General features: G+C 47.6%; 1 protein-coding gene across 1 annotated transcript in view; it reads right to left on the bottom strand.

The window, feature by feature from the left end:
- The window catches only part of ARHGEF1 (Rho guanine nucleotide exchange factor 1), an 80,884-nt gene extending 59,113 nt beyond the window's left edge, over positions 1–21,771 (bottom strand). The window contains 1 exon segment of the mRNA XM_075328392.1: positions 21,524–21,771. The gene's annotated coding sequence lies outside the window, so the exon portion shown is untranslated.
- Positions 21,772–27,846: the final 6,075 nt, after the last annotated feature.

Below are 27,846 nucleotides of genomic sequence, written 5' to 3'. Positions count from 1 at the left end.
TATATATATATATATATATATATATATATATATATATATATATATATATATATATATATATATATATATATATATATATATATATATATATATATATATATATATATATATATATCACCATAGTTACACCACCAATTTTGTGGCCTAAGAGGACGACGTCTCCTGTTTTCTGTCTGTCGCAGCGTTGCCATGGAGACCTCGTGCGGATCTATATAATCAAGTTCTCAAGTTCAGTATCTACGTCCCACCTAGCCTGGATTATCTGTGCAGATGTATGTGGATCAACAAGGTCTCCATGACAACACAAACAGGAGGACATGTCAGCAGAGTCTCTCGGTACTACAGCCTCAGGCTTTGGGCCTGTACATTAAAATGATCGTATCTAAGCGGAGGAGCGAAATAGACTATCAGCAATGGTTTTCCTTCTTCTTGTCACAAACCCAAATATATATTGACACCTAGATTCATTTCATGGTTCCCTCCTTTCTCTCTGATGACAGCTGGACGCCCCTTGTCTGTCAGTAGCTTCTTAAGGTCAACACCTAGAATGGCTTCCAACAGTCGTGAAGGAGTTCCCCGCGGTTCTTCTCCTTCACTCTGCATCTAACTAACCCCAAGCCATCTCTGCTGGACTGAGGTCCGGTGACTGTGGAGGCCATGACACCTGACACAGCCTCCATACTACTCCTTCTTGGTCTAATAGACCTTACATCACCTTAAGGTGTTTTGGGTCACCCTCCTTACGCAACACAAATGATGGTCCCACTAAGTACAAACCAGAGTTTGTTGCAGAGTGGTAGCCCATGAATTTGAAATAAATCAAGTGTCACCAGTAAAGCGCCCAGACAATCACACGTCCCCCTCCAGGCTTTATGTTGGGCACCAAACATGTAGAAACCGCTCACCATTTCTGCATCTCACAAAGACATGGTGGTTGCTACCAAAAATCTCTAATTTTGACTCCTCAAACCAAAATACAGATTTCCACTGATCGGATGTCCAGTCCTTGTCTTTCCTAAACAAGTCTTTACTTGTTTGTGGTCCTCAGTATTGGCTTCTTTGCAGCAATTTGACCATAAATGCCGCTTCTCGCAGTGTCCTCTTCACAGCTGATGTTGAGATGCGTCTGCTACTCGATGACCGTGCATCAGTTATGAGGGCCGTTACCTGAAGCTGATGAACTTATCCTGTGCAGCAGAGATCATTTTTGACATTTTTTTACTGGGGTGTTCCTCACAATAATTTTTGAGCTTTCTTTAGTGGGGTGTTCGTCACGAGAGGGAGTTTCATCAAAGCGGTGGATGGTTTTGAAGACTGCAATTGAGGATACCTTCAAGTTTCTAGCATTTTACTGGAATTGATTGACCATGTTTTACAGTAACGATAGACCGTCATTTTGTTTTTGCTTACATGAGTGTTTTGTGCCATATTCTGGCTTAGGACAGTTGAGGACCATGGCTCAGCACAGTATGGAGCTATGTAACAACACTTTCTGAAGGCCGGTGATTCCACAACATGATCTTGTAACAAGGCGACCCGATGAGCCATTCCAGATGACAACCTCATGAATTTGCTTAATAGTATCCCAAGGGGTGTAAAGCTGTCAGAGTAAAACGGGGAAAAGGGGTTTTGAGGAATCTAATTGGCCACTACTTTAACATTGATGGCCTACCCTTAGGATATGTCATCAATGCCTGACCAGCTGGGGTCCAACACTCCACCCATCAGCTGTTCTCGGTGCAGGCATCGGCCAGAAATGCTCAGTTCTGTAGATGCCCAGTCTTCGGATAGCACCCAAAGTCGGATACTGAACATCTGTCGCGGGCGGAGAAGGGGACGCCGCGCTCTCCCACTGCTCGGGTCCGGCTGCCGCTGCTGCCGCGGCCTGCTGCTGCTCGGTGGCTCGAGCGATGGGCCGGATCCCGGGGACTCTAGCGGCGCTCCTCGCCCGTGAGTGAAAGGGGTTTGGTTGTGGGGATTGTTTATTGTCCGTGACGCCACCCACGGTTGTTGTGATTAGGTGGACCCCACCGCTGCTCTGGCTGGGGATCCCGGGAGTGGTGGTATGGAGCAGCCAGTTGTTGGATTTGCCCCTCCATGGGTAGGGGATTGGTGGTCCCGGGGCCCAGTGATGGGGTTGGGAGGGTGGACAGGCGGGTTATGGGGCCTGTGGAGGTGCAGGGGCAGCGCGGTGCCGCACGGCACGGAGGTACTCACTCAGCCAGTAAACACGACACAGTTCTCGGTAAACAAACAGCTGGTTGGACGGGTCCCTCGGATGGTTACGGTGCTAATGTTCCCTGCAGTTGACGGTGACGGTCTCTTCCCTGCACCTATGTGTAGTCTGTTGGTAGCGATGGATTCCCACCGGTAACCCGCTCCCTAGCCTGGATATGGGCCGGAGGAGCCCCACTCTTGCCCGCAGGCGCTGGCCCTGGGAAACTGGTGCCTTGGCGGTGGCGGTGTCTCCCCTTAACGGTCGGACTGTTGCCTTCAATCGGGACTTGGTTGTTGGGAGACAGTCGTCCCCTTCACTGACGGATTTGGCAAATTATGGCGACTCCTAGCCTTGCCGGGATCAGAAAGGCCCCTGTCCTGGTGCTGACTGTTCTTTGTATACCACTCCGGTACCGCCGGGTCACCACCCGTCCACGGTCCTTTCGGCAACCTCCGAGCAATCTCTCCTGCAGACGGTCACCTCCGTCTGCCAACCTTGCTGTCTCAGTCCGGGGCACACACCAGAACTAACTTCTGGCTTCTTGCTGTCACTTTTCTCTTTCTCTACTTTCCCTCCTTCTACTTCCCTGTTTACTCCTTCACCTCCCTAACTGATCTGCCTGGTTTTCCCGCCTCCAGGGCTTTGAACTCCTCGGTGGGCGGAGCCAACCGCCTGGCCCACCCCCTGGTGTGGACATCAGCCCCTGGAGGAAGGCAACAAGGATTTGTGTTCTGACCTTGGTGTTCCTGCAGTGAATGTGGGGTGTGTGTGGTGTTGTGACCTGTGACCCCTGGCTTGCCCAGGGCGTCACACATCCGCCGGCTATTCACATCAATAGAGGGTGGATGTGTGGTCTCCGGCCAATATCAGTTGAAGGGTCAGCTCTGGAACAGGGCATTTCCGGTCACTGGCACTGACAGCTGATCGGCAGGAGTGCTGGATGTTGGACCCCGGTTGATCAGACATTGACGACCTATCCTAAGGATAGGCCATCAATTTTAAAGCAGTGGCCAACCTCTTAAACACATATTCTGGTTTATTTCTTTACTTCTTGTGTTCCTTCAAGGTTTTCTGAATCTACAATGTGCACATTTTCATAAAAGCATTGCATGACCAAGGGTGTCCAAACTTTGACCAGTAGACTGTTATATAATCCACATTTTTAATCCATATGGCACTAGTTTTAACAATCAGATCCTATGGGGCAAGGGTCCAAAATTTTACAGAGAGTGTAGGTGGGTATTCATTTTTTTAAAAGGAAATCCAGCTGTTTGTTTTCGTACATGCTGTATAATAGACCGATAGCTGAAATACGTCAACACTACATGTCACCGTCAGCTGTGAACAGACCGCCATAGATATGCAAGCAAACAAGGGCCTAAAAACAACATACAAAACATCACCTATCCCATAGACAAACACAGAACGGCTGAGACAGTATATACAATCACGGCGTGACCACGAGACGCAGTATATACCCTGAACAAAGAACTGCTTCACACAGCCCAAAAAGACGATAATCAGAATCCAATTTTGAAAAAAGCAAAAGGGGATCAACATTGCCAAAGACTGGGGCTTCAAAAGCAGAAATCAGGACAAGGGGCCGATTAGGAGTCCTTGCCCTTTTGCATTGATTGTGATGGGGAGGGAGGTTGCACATTTTGTTTGCGTGCATTGATTGTATACGTGTGGGGGCGCACACAGCCCAAAAAGACCATAATCAGAATCCAATTTGGTGAAAACCAAAAGGGGTTCTACGTTGACAAAGACTAGGGCTTAAAAAGCAGAAATCAGGACAAGGGGCCGATTAGGAGTCCATGCCCTTTTGCACAGATTTGGAAGGGGATAGAGTTTGCACATGTCGTTGCGTGCATTGATTGTACATATGTGGGGGTGCACGCCGTGAATATCTCATGCTCCCCTCAGTGCTATAGTGCCTACGTTATATTAGTCCTAAAAGGGACCAAATAAAATGGAAATGTGACGCCCTGGCAAAACCAGGTAGTCACAGTTAGGCCCCTGCATAACACCGTTTCCTCACTAGGAAACATACAGCCAACCAGAAACCCTAGTTCCCCCCCCCCCTTAGGGAAAGATAGGCACACCAGTGGGCGTGACCAGGCGGTTGGGACACGCCCACCGAGGGGTCTAGACAGCCTGGGGCGGGAAAGCAGACATCAGTCTAGATCAGGCTGAAGTTCAGTTTGGAGAGGAGTGTGGGTTGAAGCTAAGGGTAGCTCCAGCAGTGAAGTTCAAGTCGAACGGTACCAGTTTAGGAGCCCTGGTGCCACTGGCTAGGTGGCAGACGGTGGTCTCCGTCAGTAGGAGACGAGAAGACGGCTCGGCAGAACCGAGGTGGACCGGGACAGAGTTGTAGCCCGCCGGTACCGACATGGGGAACCGACCCGGAAACCGTAGCACAAGGGGGTACTCGGACCCTGAAGCCAGGACTAGAAACAAGTGGAACTGGTTAATTAACCGATTGAGGCCAGGCCTAGAGGTCCTGTTCCACCCAAAGTCCCTCATAGAAGACAACAGCCCACCAATAGGAATTGGAGGTCACCGCCAGGGCCCATAGATCCCACGGGCCAGCGTCTGCGGGCACGGCTCCTTAGGCCACATCCAGCCGGGAACAGACTCCTGAGTGTCACACCAGGAAAGTCCACCTTACACAAAGCTGTGCAGGAAAAGGATAGAGACCATCAGCCGGGTGGGGGACCCGAACGCAACCAGCAGCGGCGTCGGCCACCATCACCTTGGTTTACCAGAGACTTGTGTGTTTTACTAACAGTGAGTACACCAGCACCCTCTGTGGTCGCCATCCCCTGCACCGAGCCACTGGGTCCCGGGGCCACCATCCCTGCCCACGGAGGGGTTAACAACATCTCCCCCGGGTGCCCCATAACAGCAGCGGTGGTGTCCCACCTCACCACACACCGTGGGTGGCGTCACAAACTTATTACGGCCAAGCCTGTACATCTACATCCCCCCATTTATTCGGTGTGTCCGCGAGACCCTCGAGCCACCAGCCCAGGAGGCTCGGACCCGAGCAGCGCCGGCTGCTGGCACGGGGGCGGCACAGAAACATAGAATATGAAGTGATCACTTTGTATTACTCTGTACTGTAGAGCCTCAGAATTGATTATCTGCGCTCAGTTTTCTGCTTTTAGTTGCGTGTGGTTCCAGATTATTTTACATTTATGTGAGAATCCAGATCCATCAGATCTTGTAGAGAAAGAAAATTGGAGTAAGGTAGAGAGTAAGCAGAAAGATGTAAGGACCCATGAAACTTACGGGATTGGCCAACATGTGGGTTTCCCAAAATAGATGAAGGGAAGAGAATCATAGAACATCTCAGATTTCCAAGGAGTGACCCTTTTGTTATCGGGAAGGCAAGCTGCCACCAGAAGAGCGTTCTTTTATATGGGGGACTCGGGAGAGCTCACTGAATGACAGCTATCCATTGTCTATGGGGGCCATATAGTGCATGTTTGAGAGAGAGCTAGGGCTAAAAATTGAGGAAAAAAGGGGAGCAAGAGAGAAAGCATGAAAGTGGGTGTGCAGCCGAGAGGACAAGAGATAGAGAGAGCAGGTGAGATCGGAAGAGGGAGCAAGGCAGAAGAAAAGGGCAAGAAAAAATGGAAAAGCAAATGAGAAAGAGCGAGAGAGCCAGCAGGGAGCAAGAGAGAGTGAGAACAAGCAAGGGGCAAGAGAGGACAGCGAGCCAGTGAAGAGCAAGAGAAAAGAAGAGCGAGCCGGCGATGGTCAAGAGACCAGAGCGAGTCGGCGATGGTCAAGAGACCAGAGCGAGCCGGCGATGGTCAAGAGACCAGAGCGAGCCGGCGATGGCCAAGAGACCAGAGCGAGCCGGCGATGGTCAAGAGACCAGAGCGAGCCGGCGATGGTCAAGAGACCAGAGCGAGCCGGCGATGGTCAAGAGACCAGAGCGAGCCGGAGCGAGCCGGCGATGGCCAAGAGACCAGAGCGAGCCGGCGATGGCCAAGAGACCAGAGCGAGCCGGCGATGGCCAAGAGACCAGAGCGAGCCGGCGATGGCCAAGAGACCAGAGCGAGCCGGCGATGGCCAAGAGACCAGAGCGAGCCGGCGATGGCCAAGAGACCAGAGCGAGCCGGCGATGGCCAAGAGACCAGAGCGAGCCGGCGATGGCCAAGAGACCAGAGCGAGCCGGCGATGGCCAAGAGACCAGAGCGAGCCGGCGATGGCCAAGAGACCAGAGCGAGCCGGCGATGGCCAAGAGACCAGAGCGAGCCGGCGATGGCCAAGAGACCAGAGCGAGCCGGCGATGGCCAAGAGACCAGAGCGAGCCGGCGATGGCCAAGAGACCAGAGCGAGCCGGCGATGGCCAAGAGACCAGAGCGAGCCGGCGATGGCCAAGAGACCAGAGCGAGCCGGCGATGGCCAAGAGACCAGAGCGAGCCGGCGATGGCCAAGAGACCAGAGCGAGCCGGCGATGGTCAAGAGACCAGAGCGAGCCGGCGATGGTCAAGAGACCAGAGCGAGCCGGCGATGGTCAAGAGACCAGAGCGAGCCGGCGATGGTCAAGAGACCAGAGCGAGCCGGCGATGGTGAAGAGACCAGAGCGAGCCGGCGATGGTCAAGAGACCAGAGCGAGCCGGCGATGGTCAAGAGACGAGAGCGAGCCGGCGATGATCAAGAGACGAGAGCGAGCCGGCAAAGGGCAAGAGACGAGAGCGAGCCGGCAAAGGGCAAGAGACGAGAGCGAGCCGGCAAAGGGCAAGAGACGAGAGCGAGCCGGCAAAGGGCAAGAGACGAGAGCGAGCCGGCAAAGGGCAAGAGACGAGAGCGAGCCGGCAAAGGGCAAGAGACGAGAGCGAGCCGGCAAAGGGCAAGAGAGAAGGAGAGCGAGCCGGCGAAGAGCAAGAGAGAAGGAGAGCGAGCCGGCGAAGGAAAAGGAGAGTGAGCCAGCGAGGAGCAAGGGAAAAGGACAGCGAACCAGAAATGGGCAAAATAGAAAGAAAGCAAATCAATGAGGGGCAAGAGAGAGCATGCCAATGTGGTAGGGCAAGAGGAAACAGTAGCCAGGGAGCAAAAGGGAGTGCAGCAGACCTAAAGGCAGACAGCAGAAACCACTATAATAAACGAGTGGGTGGTAACGTTTTAAATTGTTTTCCGACAGTGCATATAAAAAAATAAAAAAATAAAAGAGGAACTATGAGAAGATGCAAAGCTTCCTCCGGCCGTGTACAGCATCCTGCCCATCACCAGGCGATTAAAATGGAGAGGTAGAAACCTCCAAGAGCTCCAGGCCCAAGGACGACTCGTTGTGACATGCAATGCTCGCACCGCCGTCTGCCATGACATCACAGTACTGTTCACAGCCAATAGGAACACAGGGAAACTCCGCAGACATTAATTAACGCTCTTGGCTGCGGTCAGAGCAGTTTGGAAGTGAAGCATTGTTGAGAGCAGATGTCTGGCTACCAATAAATCCACCACATTAATGATTAAACTGCGCTGACAACTGCAATACACAAATTGTATAAATACTTGCACACCGGCAATGGCTAAAGACACTCAGTGAAGTCGAGCATCTCCTCCTTCGCTCCATATTTTGATTTTTTTTTTATCGTTCACTAGTTTTAGTGTCACAGGTGACAGACAGTCTTGTTTCTGGCAATAGAAGGTCACAGCGTTTGGCTGTGTAAAATGCTCCCTGACTTTCTATTGTTGGTGCTGTCATTGATATAGGTAGCTTTACTGTTGGATTCATCTCTTCCCCTTTAGGACCCAATGGAGCTCGCTTTCCATCCAGCTGCTGATTCAGTATTCTCCATCTTCCCTAGATTAGTGCTGGTGATATTATTCAGTTCGTGCAAGCTCTGGTTGCAAGCAGGTGGCTTGTACTCCTCTGTGGTATCGCTGCTGAAAGTTTTCCCTCAGTGTTTTCCCTTATTTAACAACTGACAAAAAAGTTGTGTTTGCAGAACTTTTTTCCCCAACGGATCAGTTTTAATGGATGATTACAGGAATGTGAACTGAGCCTTAAAAAGTTTAGCTCCTTTTATATAAAACCACTTAAAGTGCACCAATCACCAGGATTTTCCTATATAAAATAAAGCCAGTGCTATACTGGCACTATCAGGCTGATTCTATACATACCTTTAGTTGTCAGCTCGGATGTATGGGTTTTGAAACACAAGCAAGTCAAGTTTGTAAAATGAGCAGCTTTTTGAGTGGCAGCAGCTGAGGATCAGCTGATAGCTAGGGTGGGTATTCATAGTGATGAACCCCCCTGCCTGTCCATCCTCCCCATCTGTTATTTATGCTAATTCAATTATAGAATCGTTTTACTAAGTGACTAGAAGGACCTGTGCGGATGTCATACCCATGTGACCAGAAGGGGCGGGGTCTCAGCCAACATAGTTGATACCAGGAACAAATATTTTACTGTTTTTTGTGCTGTTGGTTGAGGACCCCAAGAATCAGCAAAAACATTAGCGCATGCCCTCATCATCTCCAGTCTCCCGAGGAGACAGGTTGTGGATGGCTTTGTATGTCATGGTTAATGTTTTGAACTGGAGTCGTTGGGTGATGGGAAGCCAGTGAAGGGATTGGCAGAGTGGCGAGGCTGAGGAATAGCGAGGGGAGAGGTGGATTAAGCGGGCCGCAGAGTTTAGGATAGATTGGAGTGGTGCAAGAGTGTTGGAAGGGAGGCCAGAGAGGAGGAGGTTGCAGTAGTCGAGGCGGGAGATGATGAGGGCATGTACTAATGTTTTTGCTGATTCTTGGGGGCCTCAACCAACAGCACAAAAAAAAAACCAGTAAAATATTTGTTCCTGGTATCAGCTATGTTGGCTGAGGCCCCACCCCTTCTGGTCACATGGGTATGACATCAGCACAGGTCCTTCTAGTCACTTTGTAAAATAATTCTATAATAGAATTAGCCTAAATAACAAGGATGATGGATAGTCAGGGGGTGGGAATCACTATGAATATCCACCCCAGCTATTAGCTGCTGCTAATCAAAAAGCTGCTCATTTTACAAACTAACTTGCCTGTATTTCAAAACCTATACATCCGATCTGACAACTAAAGGTATGTATAGAATCAGCATGATAGCGCCAGTATAGCACTGGCTTTAGGTTATATAGGAAAATCTTGGTGACTGGTGCGCTTTAAGGCTCCAATTGATAAAAAAGGGGTGCTGAACAGAATTTTTAGCGATTCTACGTTGCATATATTATATTAGAAAGCAGGCAATTGTAGAAAGCTGCCGGGCACTATGACAGGCGCACAGGTACCCACACGCCCGCACGGGCACAGTGACTCACAGTCCTACCAGCACCTCTCTGTTATTCCAGTGTCCCAGGCCTCTTCTGGCCTGACCCTCACCATGAATAACCCGTCTGTAAGAGCACAAAAACCTCTCAGTGACTCAAGAGGAAAGGGAAAAAGGTAATTTAAGATGCCCAAGTTGCCATTCCACCCAGTGGCTGGTGGAAAGAGGAACACCCAGCGTCGTTTCGCAGGAGACGGCTCACAAAACCTCCATTCTGTAGGCTGCTGGTGAGCTGGCCGGAGCTCCACAGACGGCCACTGTTAGGAGGTTGGGGCTGTGATCACATCATCTTGGAAAGAGCCCAACATCTGAGCGCATTATTGTTCACAGCTACCTCTCCATGTAATACAGCGCGCCATTGTCCCGACACAGCTGACGGGCACAGTACACAGCGGAGCCCCTGATCACTACAGCTAGGGACTAAAATACACAGCAAAGGTCAACGAATCCTGTAAAACAGTTTACAGTCTGACCCGGAAAGTAAAAAAAAGTCACTACGGTCATAATATGGTCCCACTAAAGTCATTTAAAGGGGGGTATCCTTGTGCCGGATGGAGACACACATGGGCAATTATGCACAAGGCGAAATGTTGCAAATTTTGCTTCCCGATTCCAAATTTCATCTACATTCCTCATAATTTTTCAAATTTTGCAGTTGCAGATTTTTTTTTCCAATAGGCAAAGAAATAATCCCCAGTGCCAACATAGGACATGAGATTTTAGAGCTGTGTAAGATATCCTCTGGAGCGGTCAGCGCGAATTTCACCAGAGACCGAAACGCGCGGCTACCCAACACTTACCCGCACCGATGCGGCCATCTCCATGGGATTTCCAGAGTTATCTACATATTGATAGGCCCAACAGGGGTCTCCCCCCGCCCACATAGGCCCGACAGGGGTCTCCCCCCGCCCAGATAGGCCCGACAGGGGTCTCCCCCCGCCCAGATAGGCCCGACAGGGGTCTCCCCCCGCCCACATAGGCACGACAGGGGTCCCCCCCCCCGCCCACATAGGCCCGACAGGGGTCTCCCCCCGCCCACATAGGCCCGACAGGGGTCTCCCCCCGCCCACATAGGCCCGACAGGGGTCTCCCCCCGCCCACATAGGCCCGACAGGGGTCTCCCCCCGCCCACATAGGCCCGACAGGGGTCTCCCCCCGCCCACATAGGCCCGACAGGGGCCTTCTCCACTGTTTTCTTGATAGTATCAAGCCATAGGGTTGCTGGTCTTCCTGTTCGCCTTGCTCCTTCTATTCTTCCACCTATGTTAGAATACCCCTTTATAGAGGTTTTCCACTATTTTTACATTGATGGTCTATCCTTAGGATAGGTCATCAATATCTGATTGGCCGGGGTCGGACTCCTGGCACCCCCGCTGATCAGCTGTTCTCGGTGCCGATGTCGGCAGCAGGGGGCCTGGAGGTGCTCAGTCCTGGATCTGCAGTCTTCTCATAGCGGCCGCAGCCGGGTACTGCACATCCGCCTCCTATTGATTTGAATGGGTGTCAGATGTGCATTGCCCATTTTACACGGTCTATGGTGTAGGTGCGTATATGTTCCCGTGTGTATGCTCAGTGTGTGTGTGACGCCCTGGGCAAGCCAGGGGTCACAGGTCATTACACCACCACACCCTACACCCCAGGTAGGAACACCGAAGCTAAACCAAAATCCTTGTTGCCTTCCTCCAGAGGCTGATGATTCACACCAGGGGGTGGGCCAGGCGGTTGGCTCCGCCCACTGATGAGTTCACAGCTCTGGAGGCGGGAAGTAACCAGGCAGTTGAGCCCAGGCAGGGCTAGAGTGAAGATCAGTGCAGGAGGTGAAAAAGTAAACCAGCAGTTGAAACCAGACTAGGGTCTGAGGAAGGAGTGAAGTGAAAGTAAAGTAAAGCGGTAAAGGAGGACAGTAAGAGGAGCTGAAGGAAGGTGAAAGGTGACAGAAAGAAAGCCTGAAGTAGTCCAGCTGAGTGCAGGACAGAGTCAGCAAGGTCAGCAATGGCGGTGATTGTCCGGAGGGGTGACCGTTTGGAAGTTCCTGGTTCCTGGAAGGACCGCGGACGGGTAGTGGCCCGGCGGTCTGGAGCAGTGTACAAAGGACAGTCAGCACCAGGGCAGGGACCTCTCGGACCCCGGCAAGGCTAGGAGTCGCCATAATTTTCCAAATCCGTCAGTGAAGGGGACGTAGATCCCCCAACAACCAAATCCCGATTGAAGGCAACAGCCCAACCATTACAGTAGAGACACCGCCAGGGCACCAGTTTCTAAGGGCCAGCGCCTGCGGGCAAAGAGTAGAGCTCCTCCGGTCCAGCTTGAAGCCGGGGAGCGGGTTACCGGTGGGAACCCATCGCAACCATAAGCAACATCAGGTGCAGGGAAAAGGGACATCACCGTCACCTACTGGGAAAAGCAAGTGCAGCCGTCCGTGGGAACCGTCTTTCCAACCGTGTGTTTTACCGAGAACTGCGTCATCGTCTCAGGCTGAGTGAGTACCACAGTGCCGCAAGGCAAAGCGCTGCCCCCGCGTCCCTGCGCCCACCAGACCCTGCATCTCCCACATCACCACTGGGCCCCGGGAACACCAACCCCTACCCACGGAGGGGCAACACAACAACTTGCTGCTACACACCATCACTCCCGGGATCCCCATCCATAGCAGCGGTGGTGCCAACAGATCACCACAACCGTGGGTGGCGTCACGGACAATAGACTATATCCTAAAACCCAATCCCCTTTCACTCACGGGCGAGGAGCGCCGCTCGAGAACCCCCGGGATCCGGCCCACCGCTCGAGCCACCACTGAGCAGCAGCCGCCAGACCCGAGCAGAAGGGGTGAGCGCAGTGCTGACACCCTCCTCCCCGCCCGCGACATGTGCTGTTGCTATGCATGTGACATCCCCATAGCCCACAGAGAGCATGAACTCCTATACTCATCTGCCCCTGCTGCTTCCAGCTCCATGGTGCAGTGAATATTCATGAGCATAATGAGCCAGCCTGGAAGCAACAGCTTTCAAAGTTACGTATTTTCTCCGCTACATGTCACACGGATCACATTAGTGTGCAGGTCGTGTGACACTCGTGGTGCCGGAGAAAAACAGATGTCATCTGGCGAGAGGGTCCATGTCAAAACATGGACGTGTGTGCAAGCCCATCGATTTTAATGGGTGTAAGTGTGTCCATGTCTCCGGGACGTATGAAAGAGGCCTTAGAAGATGTGGCAGCTCCAGGACTGAGCATTCCGGATTGCCTGCTGCCGCTTGCGGCAAGGAAAACAGCTGATCAGGCGGGAGTGCCAGGTGCTGGATGGGTCATCAATATAAAAGTAGTGGACAACCCCTTTAAATATAATGTTCTACTGGTTCCTAAAAGTTGCCAGACATAGCTTTTTAACCAATGCCAAAGAACATTTGTGTGGTTTCGGGATCCTGGCATTTTTTGGCATCTCGGTACTGGATCATTGTGGGGGGGGGGAATATTAGTGACTATTAAAGCAAAATCTCAACTATAATTATAGCTCATTAAGGGGCGAAGGCCGTGAACTTTCACTGTGTAATAAGGAACTGCACATAACGACTATTCCCTAATTTACTTCTCTTATCAGAATTGCTTCCTTTATGGCCGAGGATGGTTCTCATCATAGGAACGTAGCAAAAATACTGGTGCGACACGTGCTGGTCATGGAGCCCTATCTAAAGTGGCAGGCGAGGACGAGAAGAACCTAGAAAGTGAAAAGGTCTTATCTGCAGACACTTCCCTCCATCTATTACCCCTCCCCACCTTCTTCCGGGGACAGTGACATCTTCATTTTCTGTAAAGCAGGCAATATGGCGGCACAATATCCGCACTTGTTATCTTAAACTGAGCTGTATGTGTATATATTATATACACACTATAGGGGAAAAAGCGGCATTAGTTCCATGTATGGCCTAATGAATGATGGAGGCCTCATGGATCAAAGCAGGCCTAGCAACACAGTGTGTTCCCCATAGCAACCAATCAGAGTGCAGCTTTCATTTCCCCACAGCTGTTTGAAAACTGAAAGCTGAGCTCTGATTGGTTGCTATGGGCAACATTGTACTGTTTACTGTGTTGATGAATGAGGCCTGTATTTTAGGGGCTTCCTGATATAAGCTAAGAGCTTAAACTGAGCCTTCACCTCAGTCTTTACTTACAAGCCTGCGGACACATAGCGAGGCCTAGCGAGGGAGCAATGCCAGAATAATTACCAGGAAGCCAAGACCTGGAACAATATCAGGAGGTGGTCAAGGCCAAGAAGCCATTGTCTTACTGCAGATGACGAAGCAAATCCACCGCCGCCAAGATCAGAAAGTCACATTTAATTATTAAAAGGGTTATTCCAAACAGAGACATTATGACATATTAGGGGTGTGAGTGACCCTGACATGGGCAAATAATTACGTCTAGACGTATTGGTCAGATCAGCTTCAAAATGGCAGGTCCTGGGGGGGCGCTCACGCCCCGCGGCAGCTCCTGTGAGGCGCTCACGCCCCGCGGCAGCTCCTGTGAGGCGCTCACGCCCCGCGGCAGCTCCTGTGAGGCGCTCACGCCCCGCGGCAGCTCCTGTGAGGCGCTCACGCCCCGCGGCAGCTCCTGTGAGGCGCTCACGCCCCGCGGCAGCTCCTGTGAGGCGCTCACGCCCCGCGGCAGCTCCTGTGAGGCGCTCACGCCCCGCGGCAGCTCCTGTGAGGCGCTCACGCCCCGCGCCAGCTCCTGTGAGGCGCTCACGCCCCGCGCCAGCTCCTGTGAGGCGCTCACGCCCCGCGCCAGCTCCTGTGAGGCGCTCACGCCCCGCGCCAGCTCCTGTGAGGCGCTCACGCCCCGCGCCAGCTCCTGTGAGGCGCTCACGCCCCGCGCCAGCTCCTGTGAGGCGCTCACGCCCCGCGCCAGCTCCTGTGAGGCGCTCACGCCCCGCGGCAGCTCCTGTGAGGCGCTCACGCCCCGCGGCAGCTCCTGTGGGGTGGGATCCCCAATGTCACAGACTCATTCAGCAAATAATTATTGGTCAGAACTGAAGGAACATGACAAAGATCAAGGAGATGATTTGCCTCCAATCTCTAAGATCTCAATCCGATCAGAAATGTTCTGCTAAAACAAGTCCAATCTATGAAAACCACACGAGGATCTGGTGCTAACGTCTTGGTGGAAAGATATCACAGGGAACTTCAGAGTCAACGGGTCAGATCTGATTTGGTGGCACGATGGAGAGCCCATCCAATATGGCAGGTGGAAGCTGCAATCTGTATATCTTGTACTCCAAAGTGCTGAAAACACAGTCCTCATTTATACAGTTGTATTCAGTCTAAACAATCCTGAGAGTTTGTTACAATGTATCAGTGCAGGTAGAATGTATCATCCTGGAGTTCCTTTAGATCACAGAGGATTGTGCAGACTAGACAAGGCCTTACATGTCGGGCAACTTACGAGTCACGTTGATGGAACTATTTCACAACATTAAGAAAGAAAGGTGGCAAGGTGGAGTCAAATCTAGGAGAACGCAGGGTTACGGTGACCAACCAACGATGATGGAGTATGTAAGAAGACTGAAGAAGTCACAGGAGCCCAAAACTAAGAAAGGACCACTATGAAAGTCACAGTGTCGGATACACTCAACTGATTAGTGTTGTAGAAGTCTATGGTGAAGACAATGGTGGCCAGTACCATAGACTTCCATGGGGGGGGTGAAGATTCCATGCGGATATCATGACTCCCCAAAAGATCACTAGTCACAAAAGGGTTAGCAAAAAGGACCACTTCACCAAGAAACTCCTTGTCTTCACATGCAAAGCTCCTCTTGTAGGACAGGATGAAGCTTTGCATATGGAAAATATGACAAATTCGAAATGGTGCGAAGAGGAAAGAAAGTAGCTACATACGAATCTATGGCAGCCCACTAACACCACAGTAAAGGAGGATGCCAGCACCGCACAGGTCGTTAACCAGTAGCTCTTTAGCCATTAGGAGACTACTACTCTCAGCGTGTACCCAATAGCTGGTGACTATCGCATGCAACAGGTTCCTTCTATCCTAGAGAAAAAAGATGGACGTGTCAATTGTAGACTGTGAGCCCTCGCGGGCAGGGTCCTCTATCCTCCTGTACCAGTCTGTGTCTTGTATTGTTTATGATTATTGTACTTGTCCCTATTATGTATACCCCTTTCACATGTAAAGCGGCATGGAATTGATGGTGCTATAATAATAAATAATAATAATTTTAGAGCACATTGCATATTTTATTACAGAAATGCACCCTGGCAGCATAACATTGAGCACGCATATTATCAGGACAGGGAAAATTATAGGCAGGAATTAAACGCGTCATTGTAGACCCCCTTACGGGACCGCTGTGGCTCACATCAAACAGAAGCGATAACTTTACATTTTGGGCAAAACTATTTGGGTATGTGCTCACGATCAGGATTAGTAGCGTATTTTCGCTGAGTCCAAAACGCTGCATACAGTGCATGGTATATATAGAAATCCCATGCCCAATGTGCTTCTTTGTAACGCTGTGTAAGGTGACCTGCGGTGTGGGTTCCCGAGCCGCAGCATGTCAATTTCTCACACGGAAACGCTTGAGCCTCCTGCGCGGAAAAATGCGGCGTCCATAGAGAAAATACACTGTGTCCAGAATACCACATAACCCTGACCGTGGGTACGTATGCTTTAAGGTTAGGTCTACTCAAAAGTGACTACTTTTCTCATCTATCCTCACTCAGCCTGACCTGTCAAAATCTAGACTCACTTTTCAGTGTCTGCGCGGAGAGTCGAGGAAATTGACCACCAGTCCGGATGAATAATCCTCAGTAATGTCTCCAGTTAATCTCAATCTCCGTGGTGGATTTACTCCACTCCATTTTCAGCACGAGGGTTTTACATATCATTTTTTAGGATGCTAGAACCCATTTTTCTAAGAATATCTGCAGTACCAAAGTAGATAGGATGTGGATTTTGTTGCAGAAAATTCCGCAAGTGACCCATTCATCCGATACAATGCCATTCAGTGGAAATAGCATGGCCATCTATGCTGCAGATGTCACCATGGATGTCAGCCTTTGCAAGGCAATGGGTGAAAAGGGAAAGGGGTGCTGGGGACTGCGCTCCTTAATATCAACTAATTCCAACGAGGCTGGACATATCATTGGTGTGACCTGTGCAGCTACAAAGGGGCCCAAGAGGTTCGGGGACCCTGACCACCTCCAAAGTAGGTGGAATTGTGCTTCTTGGTGAGCTTTTAGGCTGCAACAGGCCAATATATTGTTCTTGCACAGGGACTTTTTTCTATCCGTGTCTGCCAGCGAAATCAAACTAGTGGTATGGTCGCACCACCAATCCAAAATGACCGCTCTCGTATGCTTCTAGCAGAGTAAACTTTGCATCTATTCTACAGCATCCCAAAAAGCACAAGGCAACTGAAGCTGTCAGATCCAATGATGTAACAGGTCCGCGAGCAAGCATAAAGCCTGTGAATGGCACGTGCTTCTTGCTTAGTTAACTGGCCGGTAACATAGGCCAAGAGCTGTAAACTACAGAATTAAAAAATCCTTCACATCTTGAGAACAAGGAGGGTTTTTAAGAAATATATTGAAAAGTTGATTGTTTTTACAAACCCTTTGCAATTTTATCCATCTATGAATTTGTGACAACCCCTGTAACGGCACCATTTTTGACGCCGATATTCACCACGGTAGTTGCCGCTGTATATTTTACAGAAGTGTTTCTAATGATTGAGGATATAGGCAGAAGGGCCAATGTCCAAGAAGAGTATATGGGCCCAATAATGTGTCTCTTGCTGTTTTGGAGATGGAAGTAGGACCCCTTGTTATCTGGGTCCCTGTGCGGCTGCCCCAGCGATATATCTACCCACTGGCGGACACTGACGGAAAAGAGCCCCTGTGTAAGAGCAGTACATGGGCCCGTTTGCCATCCAATAGCTCATCATGCAGCATAACCCCATCTGATTTGTGAATGGGCCCCCTTACCTCTTGGGCCCCTATATGGCTGCACCAATAAATTGTGTACCCACTGGCAGACACTGACAGCAAAGAGCCACTGTCCAAGACAATATATGGGCCCTTTTGTAATCTAATAGCTCATCATATAGCACAACCCCACCTGCTTTGGGGTAGAAATGGGGCTCCTTACCTCTTGGGCCCCTGTATGGCTGCACCAATAATATGTCCACCCACTGGCAGACATTGACAGAAAAGTGTCCCTGTGTAAGAGAAGTACATGGGCCCTTTTGCCATCCAATAGCTCACCATGTAGCATAACCCCACCTGCTTTGGGGTAGAAATGGGGCTCCTGACCTTTTGGGCTCCTGTACGGCTGCACCAATAATATGTCCACCCACTGATGGAAAAGATCCCATGTGCCAAAGCAGTAAATGGGCCCTTTTGCAATCCAATAGCTCATCATATAGCTCAACTCCACCTGCTTTTGGGTAGAAATTGACCCCTTGGGCCCCTGTACAGCTGCACCAATAATATGTCCACCCATTGGGGGACACTGATGGAAAAGGGCCCCTGTGCAAGAACAGTAAATGGGCCCTTTAGCAATCCAATAGCTCATCATATAGCACAACCCCACCTGCTTTGGGGTAGAAATGGGACCCCTGGCCCCTGTACAGCTGCACCAACGATATGTCCACCCATTGGTGGACACTGACGAAAAAGGGCCCCTATGTAAGAGCAGTACATGGGCCCTTTTGCAATCCAATAGCTCATTATACAGCCCAACCCTACCTGCTTTGGGGTAGAAATGGGCCCCCTGACCCTTTGGGCCCCTGTACAGCTGCACCAATGATAGAAAAGGGCCCCTGTGCAAGAGCAGTACATGGGCCTTTTTGTAATCCAATAGCACAACCCCACCTGCTTTGGGGTAGAAATTGGCCCCCTGACCCCTTTCCAGCTGTACCAATGATATGTCTGCTCCTGTGTCCTTCCCTACACATATATAACTGGATTAAACTGTATGGAACAGCATAGTGAGGCATACGAGGCAAAAGGACACTTTTTTGGACTACATGAGGCTAATTGAGTGACCCCGGTGCTGTGAATACCTGTGATAGGGGATAAGTGATATCTCATCCATAGCAATGTACAGCTGCCCTGTATTTGGGATATCACATTCTATTTTTTTCTTTTGCAACAGGAATAATAAGGATCAAAACAAAGACAACTCAGCAGTAAAAACAAACAAAAAACACAGCGACACACAGATAACACATTATAGGGCTGGAAATTATAAATAGTCCAATTTATCATATTCGGAAAATACAATAAAACCATCAAATAAAACACAAAAGATCACTTGCAAATGTTTCTAACAGGCCTATTAAAGGGGGAAGGAAATATTGCATCATATATTTTATCATAATACATGTACGTATGCCCAGATCACTGGAAAAACTGACGACCTCAGCCCCCCGTGTGAAGGGCGGACGAGACTGACAGGATGTAAAAATAACTTTATAGCCGAGCGAGTACCGCACCATGGCATCACGATACTAAGCTCCAAATAATCCATCCAAAATAATGCCAAATTATATGATTTATGGAGAAAAAGAAGTTACTGGCTGGTATACAAAGGGGTTAATAGTAGATTTCCCCCCAACTGCTGTGTAAACCAGCTGGGTCAGCTCTACACTCTGGTGGGACTATACAGCTTTGTGACTCGCCAAACCGGAAGAGAGCGAGGGGTCAACGGGGTGCAGACTCCGGACAGGGCGATCGCTGAGAATTTCCAGAATGGACAGACAAGAGACAAGGTGAATGGAGGGTGCAGGAGTAATTAGTGTCTAATCTTCCCCAAAATACAGTACTTTAGGCCTACATGGAACGCTCCTCTGGACCCAATTATTCACAACCCAATGGCATCAGATCCACCTAATAATCATATTAATCATATTGATTTTGTCTCCATAGAGCACCTGAGGTCTAGGTGAAACACAAATGATAAGCCGAACATCATGAATTTTAGGCCTGCTGATCACCCCCATGGCAGGACCCACTACATGACCGTAAATCCGGACCACCCCAACATGCACACACCTCTGCCAGGAGAAACCTCTGGCAGCAACTTATCTACTGGCACAACAAGGTTTCGGACATGTGTAAAGCTGTCATGGCCAGTCAGAAGGTCACCACAAACAATAGATTAATGACAGATCCCACCAAAAAATAATGGGATCCGCTGGCGTGGAAGTGCTGACCAAAACTGGATGGATCTGTCAACAAATCTCATCCAGTGCCAGACTTGGTGAGACAGAAATAGAGGAGGGCCCCTGTGCAACAACAATATAGAAGTCCTTTCCAGTCCAAGAGGTCATCAAAAATGACTGTTCCAGCTGCCTTTCAGATAGAAATGGGCCCTCTTACTTCTTGGCCCCTGTACAGCCATAGAAGTAGCACCAATGTGGTGCAGGTTGTAAGTGTGGAGTGTAGGTCGAGAGTATTATAGGTGGCTATAAAACAAGGCCAGAGTCAAACATCCATATGCCACAAATATGGACCACATCGCAGGCTCTCCGCAGGTCTCCTGACACCCAATATGTCTATGGGATGTTGAGTTTGGGTTGCTAGATGACAGACGGCTGTGTGAATACAGCTTTACAAAGATGTCATGAGGGCAATGTGACATGGCAACGAACAGAATAAAAAATGAAATATAGAACAGATCAGGCCAGGCCAAGTACCAGAAACAGCATTTATCAAGTACCAGGAAGGTCCAACTGGTAATAATGGCAACTTAGTGATAAATCGAATGCTAAAGAATAGTGTAAAGTCAAGATAACATATCGATAAGATATTGGAATGGTGCAATGTCACACCACGATAACACCAGATACTACAACACACCAATATTCAGTTTTCCCCTACAAGAAGTCAATATAAATTCTTTATGACTGATAGAAACAACCTAAACAGGGGGTAGAACAAACATTGCACATAAGTCTCATTTTAGGCCTGATGATCACCCCCATGGCAGGACCCACAGCATGTCCATAAATCCATTCCAACAGATAGATCCAAATGGTCTCGTCAGATACATTGTATATACCTTTGACTGCTAAAGAAAAAAGTGTAAAGTCAAGATAACATATCGATAAGATATTGGAATGGTGCAATGTCACACCACATAGCCCTGTACGATGACACCAGATACTACAAGACACCAATATTCAGTTTTCCACTACAGGATATTTCTACAAGAAGTCAATACAAATGATAGAAACAACCTAAACAGGGGGTAGAACAAACATTGTATGTGCATAAGTCTCATTTTAGGCCTGATGATCACCCCCATGGCAGGACCCACATCATGTCCATACATCCACTCCAACAGATAGATCCAAATGGTCTCATCAGATACATTGTATATACCTTTGAATGTTATGACAGCAACAAAGTATCACAACACTGCCATAAAGTTATGTTCTAGATAAGAGGCAAGTGCCACAGTGTTTGTGTGTAGGAGTGTGTGTGGGTGGTTATAAGGAATAAAGTATATAAAGAAGAGTCTGAGAAGTATGTAATAAAGGTAGGCGGCATAGGAAATAAATGATGACACACCAATGTATATTAGAGGAAGTGATCAAGCGAGAGGCGTAGTGACTGACACAGTCCTATGGCAGTGACAGCCGAGAATGGCCAAAATGTCATCGATAAATAAATACCAAGTGCCACCCGGGCACAAATGCCAACATGAGTGTTCAGACAATAGAGGATTGCACAAAGGTGCAATGTTCCTAATGTGCCTAGGTCTGCAGCAAAAGCTTCCAGTGCAACCCAGTAAAACCAGTTTACCTAAATAGTATAAATCACCCAAATCCCAGTTAGGACAGTATCAGCCCCCTCCTCAGACAAAAAGAGCTGTAAAGAAAACCACAACAAAAAGGTGAGCAGCACAGGCTGGGATGAGTCTGGGGGCTACCAAGGACATTTTAGCCAATTTGCCTCTTAGTTTCTTACCTCCTCCCTGGGCACAGCTCACACCGATCCTTTGCACATGGGGGGACTTGGTCTGGGGGTGTCTAACTGGGTGAGAAAGTCCCTGCACAGAGCTCCAGTTGTCATCAAAGTAGACTGCACAGAGCAGAGGGGAGGCAGGAAGGAGGACAGGGGGAGGGGAGCTACTGGGAAAGAGACCAGGGGAGGGCAGAGACACCAGGGAGGGGCTGCATGTACAGATACAGGAGGGGTGGGGAGAAGTGAGTGAGGCTGGGGGGTGAGAAGCTGCTAGACTGGGAGGGAGCAGCAATGCAGGGGTGGTAAAGGCTCGCACTCACAGGCTGCATTTCCTCTGCTGCACAAAGAATAAACAAAGAAACAAAACATTCGAACGTTCGAATGTGTAAATAGATACAATGTATCAGCGGCTTCCTGCATGGACTGGATGCCCTGCTCTCATTGGCTACAGTGTGGGCACCAGACTGTGCTGTAGACAGTGGCAAAGATGGTGTCATCGGAATGCAGCTGCTATATGTTTGCTGCCAAAAGTTGTTAAAAACTTTTTTTTTTACTATATATAATACAATAATTGCATTGCACAGTAGAGAGGATGCTGGCAAGAGCAGGACCACAGGTGCACAAGGGACGCCAAGTAGCCGTGTTGGGGCATGTTCACACTACGTTTATGTGCACACGTACAGGATTTTTTTTTTCTACACAAAAAAACATGTTTTGGCAGGAAAAAAAGCTGCTGAAAAAAGTTGTTTTTTTTCATGCTTTTTTTTTCCCCATGCGTTTTTATGTTGTATTTTTCTGCAGCAAAATCTGCAAGAAAAAAAAAGAAGCAACCAGCACTTTAGGATTCTCATAGACTTTGCTGGGATGTGTTTTCCCCAAATCTGCAGGGAAAAAAAGAAGCAACGTGTGCACAGCACTTTAGGATTCTCATAGACTTTGCTGGGATGTGTTTTCCCCAAATCTGCAAGGAAAAAAGAAGCAACGTGTGGCCAGCACTTTAGGATTCTCATAGACTTTGCTGGGATGTGTTTTCCCCAAATCTGCAAGGAAAAAAGAAGCAACGTGTGGCCAGCACTTTAGGATTCTCATAGACTTTGCTGGGATATTTTTTCCCCTGCAGTATTGATTAAAATCTGCATGGAAAAAAGACACACTTTAGGATTCTCATAGACTTTGCTGGGATGTGTTTTCCCCAAATCTGCAGGGAAAAAAAGAAGCAACGTGTGCCCAGCACTTTAGGATTCTCATAGACTTTGCTGGGATGTGTTTTCCCCAAATCTGCAGGGAAAAAAAGAAGCAACGTGTGGCCAGCACTTTAGGATTCTCATAGACTTTGCTGGGATATTTTTTCCCCTGCAGTATTGATTAAAATCTGCATGGAAAAAAGACACACTTTAGGATTCTCATAGACTTTGCTGGGATGTGTTTTCCCCAAATCTGCAGGGAAAAAAAGAAGCAACGTGTGCCCAGCACTTTAGGATTCTCATAGACTTTGCTGGGATGTGTTTTCCCCAAATCTGCAGGGAAAAAAAGAAGCAACGTGTGGCCAGCACTTTAGGATTCTCATAGACTTTGCTGGGATGTGTTTTCCCCAAATCTGCAAGGAAAAAAGAAGCAACGTGTGGCCAGCACTTTAGGATTCTCATAGACTTTGCTGGGATATTTTTTCCCCTGCAGTATTGATTAAAATCTGCATGGAAAAAAGACACACTTTAGGATTCTCATAGACTTTGCTGGGATGTGTTTTCCCCAAATCTGCAAGGAAAAAAGAAGCAACGTGTGCCCAGCACTTTAGGATTGCACAGAGCCTAAAGCTATGTTCACACATGGCTTTTTTGATGCTTTTTTTTTTCCTGACCAAAACCTGATCTTGTGGCAGGAAATCTCCGTTGAGTAATCTGTGTTTTTGGTGCATTTTCCGTGCGTTTTTAGTGATGTTTTTGCTGCAGATTTGGTACAGATTTGCTGCTTTTTTTTCTACAAAATAGGTTGTATCAATGAAAAAACGCAGCAAAGAATTGACATTCTTTAAAAACCTGATCAAAAACGCAGGTATTTGACAAAACAGTCAGGAAAAAAGCCTGATGTGTTTGTGTGTGTTTGTGCCTGAGATTTCTGAAATCTCAGACTGCTGGGACTATAAAAAGGAACGTTTTATTACTATGATTTGCATAAAACCAAGGCAAATCCACAGCTAAAAACGCAACAAAAACACCCTGTGTAAACATAGCCTAAGGCTATTTGCCCGCATAGCAGATTTTATTTCTGCACAAAAAAAGCATATTTTGGCAGGGAAAATAAAGCGCGTTTTTTATGCTTCTTTTCATGGCTTTTTTATGCTTCTTTTTATGCCTAATTTTTCATGCTTATCTATTGAGATAGGGGGAAAAAGCTGAAACAATTGACATGTTGCTTCTTTTTCTGCAATAAAAACTGCAAAGAAAAAAGAAGAAACGTGCGCACAGCATTCTCATAGACTTTGCTGGGATGCGGTTTCCCTTGTAGTATTGATTAACCTTTTCGCACCAGAGCCTGTTTTTGCCTTCGTGACCGGACCAATTTTTTTATTTCTGACCAGTGTCACTTTGACAGGTTATAACTCTAAAACGCTTCAATGGATCCCGTCAATTCTGAGATTGTTTTTTTATGACATATTGTACTTCAAGATAGTGGAAAAATTAAGACGATATATTTTGTGTTTTTTTGTGACAATATCGAAAATTTGGTAAAAAGTTAGAAAATTTTGCAATTTTCAATTTTTTTATTTTTATGCCCTTAATCCAGAGGGTTATGTCCCACAAAATAGTTAATAAAAAACATTTCCCACATGCCTACTTTACATCCGCGCAATTTTGGAAACATAACTTTTTTTTGTTAGGAAGTTATAAGGGGTCAAAGTTCATCAGCAATTTCTCATTTTTCCAACAAACTTTCCCAAATAATTTTTTTAGGGACCATACCCTATTTTTAGTGACTTTGAGGGGCCTAAGTGACAGAAAATACCCAAAAGTGACACCATTCTGAAAACTACACCCCTCACACTGGTCAAAATCATATCCAAGAAGTTTATTAACCCTTTATATTACATTATATTCTATACTATACTGTATTCTTACTATACTATACTGTATTCTATAATGTATTCTATACTATACTGTATTATATACTGTATTCTATACTACACTATACTGTATTCTATACTATACTGTAATCTATACTGTATTCTATACTATACTGTATTATATACTGTATTATATACTACACTATACTGTATTCTATACTATACTACACTATACTGTATTCTATACTATACTGTATTCTATTCTATACTATACTACACTATACTGTATTCTATGCTATACTATACTGAACATCTACCCTATCTAACCCTATATGCTGCCTAACTGGGAAAAGGGGGAATTGATTTCTATAGATGTAATATGTGTGTTTTTTTACTGTGTGAAAAATCGCTGACTGACAGAGCTCCTGTCAGCAGCACTTGTCACACTGTTTCTCCTCAGATCAGTCACACACGGAGGATATGAGGTGAAGCAGTGTTTTATACCGGCAGATCGCCCAGGCAAGTTTGTAACTACAACAAACTTTCCCAGCGATCGTTTTCATTGGTTAGCGCGGCGCTGACGTCACCAGGACCTGAACCAATCAGATCCTGATGAGGTCAGGGGTCGCAGCTAGCGTCCTGCACCGGAATCCCGGCGCTTACAGGTACCATACGGTCACGATCGCTGCAAAACCGCGGACCGTTCATAAACGTTGGCGCTGCACAAAGCCCAGCAAGCGCCGACGTTTATATACCGTCCGCGGTCGGGAAGAGGTTAAAATCTGCGAGGAAAAAAGCATGAAAAAAGCAACGTGTGCACAGAGCCTAAGGCTATTTGCCTGCGTAGCATATTTTTTTCTACATTAAAAACAGCACGTTTTTATGCTTCTTTTCATGGTTTTTTCATGCTTCTTCTCTATTGAGATAAGGAAAAAAGCAGATAAAATTGACATGCTGCTTCTTTTTTCAGCAACAAAAACTGCAAGGAAAAAAGAAGCAACGTGCGCACAGCAAGTCAGTATTCTCATAGACTTTGCTGGGATGCGGTTTTCCCCTGCAGTATTCATTAAAATCTGCAAGGAAAAAAAAGCAACGTGTGCACACAGCGGTTTTGTGTTCACCCTTGGTAACATAAAAGCAGCCTGTGGCCAAAAAAGACGCATCCAAAAAATGCATGCTTTTCTGATGAGTTTTTTTTTGACCATGTGTTTTTAACACCAATAGGTGCAAGAAAGCAGGGAAAAACGCAACAATAAGAATTGCAGCCCCCCAAAAAAAGAACGAGTGCACAGTAAGTCTGAAATCTCATAGACTTTGTTGGGGAAGGAAAAGCGTGCAGCTTAGATGCAGTTTAGTGACCACAAAACTGCACCAAAAACGCATCAAAAACTGCAGCATGTGCATGAGGCCTTATTCCAACATTCCAAAAAATGATGGTCTTCCAGCAGAAATTGCGGGTTTTTTGTTTTTCTGAAATTCTTTTGTTAACATTAACCTTGAAGTTTTTGCCCTTTTTTTATTCTATGCTCAAATGTGGAGCAGGGAAGCCGACTGTCCGGGACTTGCAGACAGATAAATCTATGACAGCAGGTCTGCAATCAATAGCACAACTAGTGCAGTAGTGCCGTACAAAAGTTTCGGACGCTAGATGTTGACCGACATAACAACATTTCCTAAATCAGGGCCTTAGAGTTGTAAATAAAAAAAAATAAAATATATATATATATATATATATACATATATATATTATATAAAGGTGTGTGTGTGTGTGTGTGTGTGTGACCGCTAAAGGAATCCGCACCGTCGCATTTAAAATCATGAAATTTTGCACAGATGCCGCATGTGACTCAGGGAACGTCATAGACTATGTTTTGACTGGAAAATTTAATCCTGCGCTTTACAGTTACTCTCCAAAAACCTGTCTCCAATAAAGTCAATGGAGTTGCAAGCTAAAGCTTATTATAGGAACAAAGATAAAAAAAATTGTTTAAAAGAACAGAGAGTATATAGGAACAAAGGACATTCATAGTATAAGAAGCTTATGTGTGAGGTAATAGGATGTCGGTGGGGAGACGGATAGAGAGAGACAGAAAGAGACAGACAGACAGACAGACAGAGGCACAGACCGAGTAAGAGGCAGACAGGGAAAGAGACAGACAGGGAAAGAGAAAGACAGACTGGGAATGAGACAGAGAGACAAAGAGACAGAGGCAGACAGACAGGCACACAGACAGACAGGCACAGAAAGGGAAAGAGATAGACAGGGAAAGAGGCAGAGAGAGACAGACAGGGAAAAAAATAGAGGCAGACAGATACAGACAGGGAAAGAGACAGACAGGGAAATAGACAGACAGATACAGACAGGGAAAGAGATAGAGGCAGACAGAGACAGGGAAAGAGGCAGACAGATACAGACAGGGAAAGAGACAGAAAGACAGACAGGGAAAGAGACAGACGGGGAAAGAGACAGACCTGGAAAGAGATAGACAGAGACAGACATACAGAAAGAGACAGAGACAGACAGACAGACAGAGACAGACACACAGAGACAGACAGAAAGAGATAGACATACACTGACAGATAGAGACTGGGAGAGAGACAGAGAGACAGTTACTATCCCGGGGAAACGCCGGGTACTACAGCTAGTGTATACAGTATATATAATTGTTTTTTATTCTTCTGGGACCTCAATTATAATGATCCTCTGCTGTGAGATTAAAAAGTTTACTTTCCAATGGAAGGTTCACACGAGCGTATACAAAAATTGGTCCAATTTTCACCCAGAAAAATGGGACGATTTTTTTTCTCGCAGTCCATTTTTGTTTACAGTAGCATCTATTAAATATTTACAGTTCCTATGTTACAGAATTGTAACGTATCCATAATAATTGGATGATCTTCCGCATGTCCGATTTTATTTTTTCCGCAGTCTCTCATGTGGCCTCTCTTGAAAAGCCATGCCTCCTCTGCCCTTCAAATCCTAAAAACCAGGTGATAAAGGTTAGGCAGGGGCTACACTTACTATTGTGCTCCCCAATACACTACGATGGCCATACTGGAAGCAGGAGGAATAGAACCTGGAACTGACTAGAGGAGGTGTGGGGAGGCAAATGAAGGTGCTATGTAGGGTATATGAGAGATATAGTCATGTTCTGTCCCAGGGTGGGGGGTTACTACATCTTTAGGGGACTGTCCAGAGGCGGACATGCCATAACTGCAACCTTAAAGTAAGAGAGCCCCTTTCCATCCACCTCCAATGCAGCAC

Source organism: Anomaloglossus baeobatrachus, chromosome 11, assembly GCF_048569485.1.
Source record: "Anomaloglossus baeobatrachus isolate aAnoBae1 chromosome 11, aAnoBae1.hap1, whole genome shotgun sequence".
NCBI classification, from domain to species: domain Eukaryota; kingdom Metazoa; phylum Chordata; class Amphibia; order Anura; family Aromobatidae; genus Anomaloglossus; species Anomaloglossus baeobatrachus.
The sequence above is the reverse complement of the archived record's forward strand: the minus strand, read 5'-3'. Positions and strand labels throughout refer to the sequence as shown.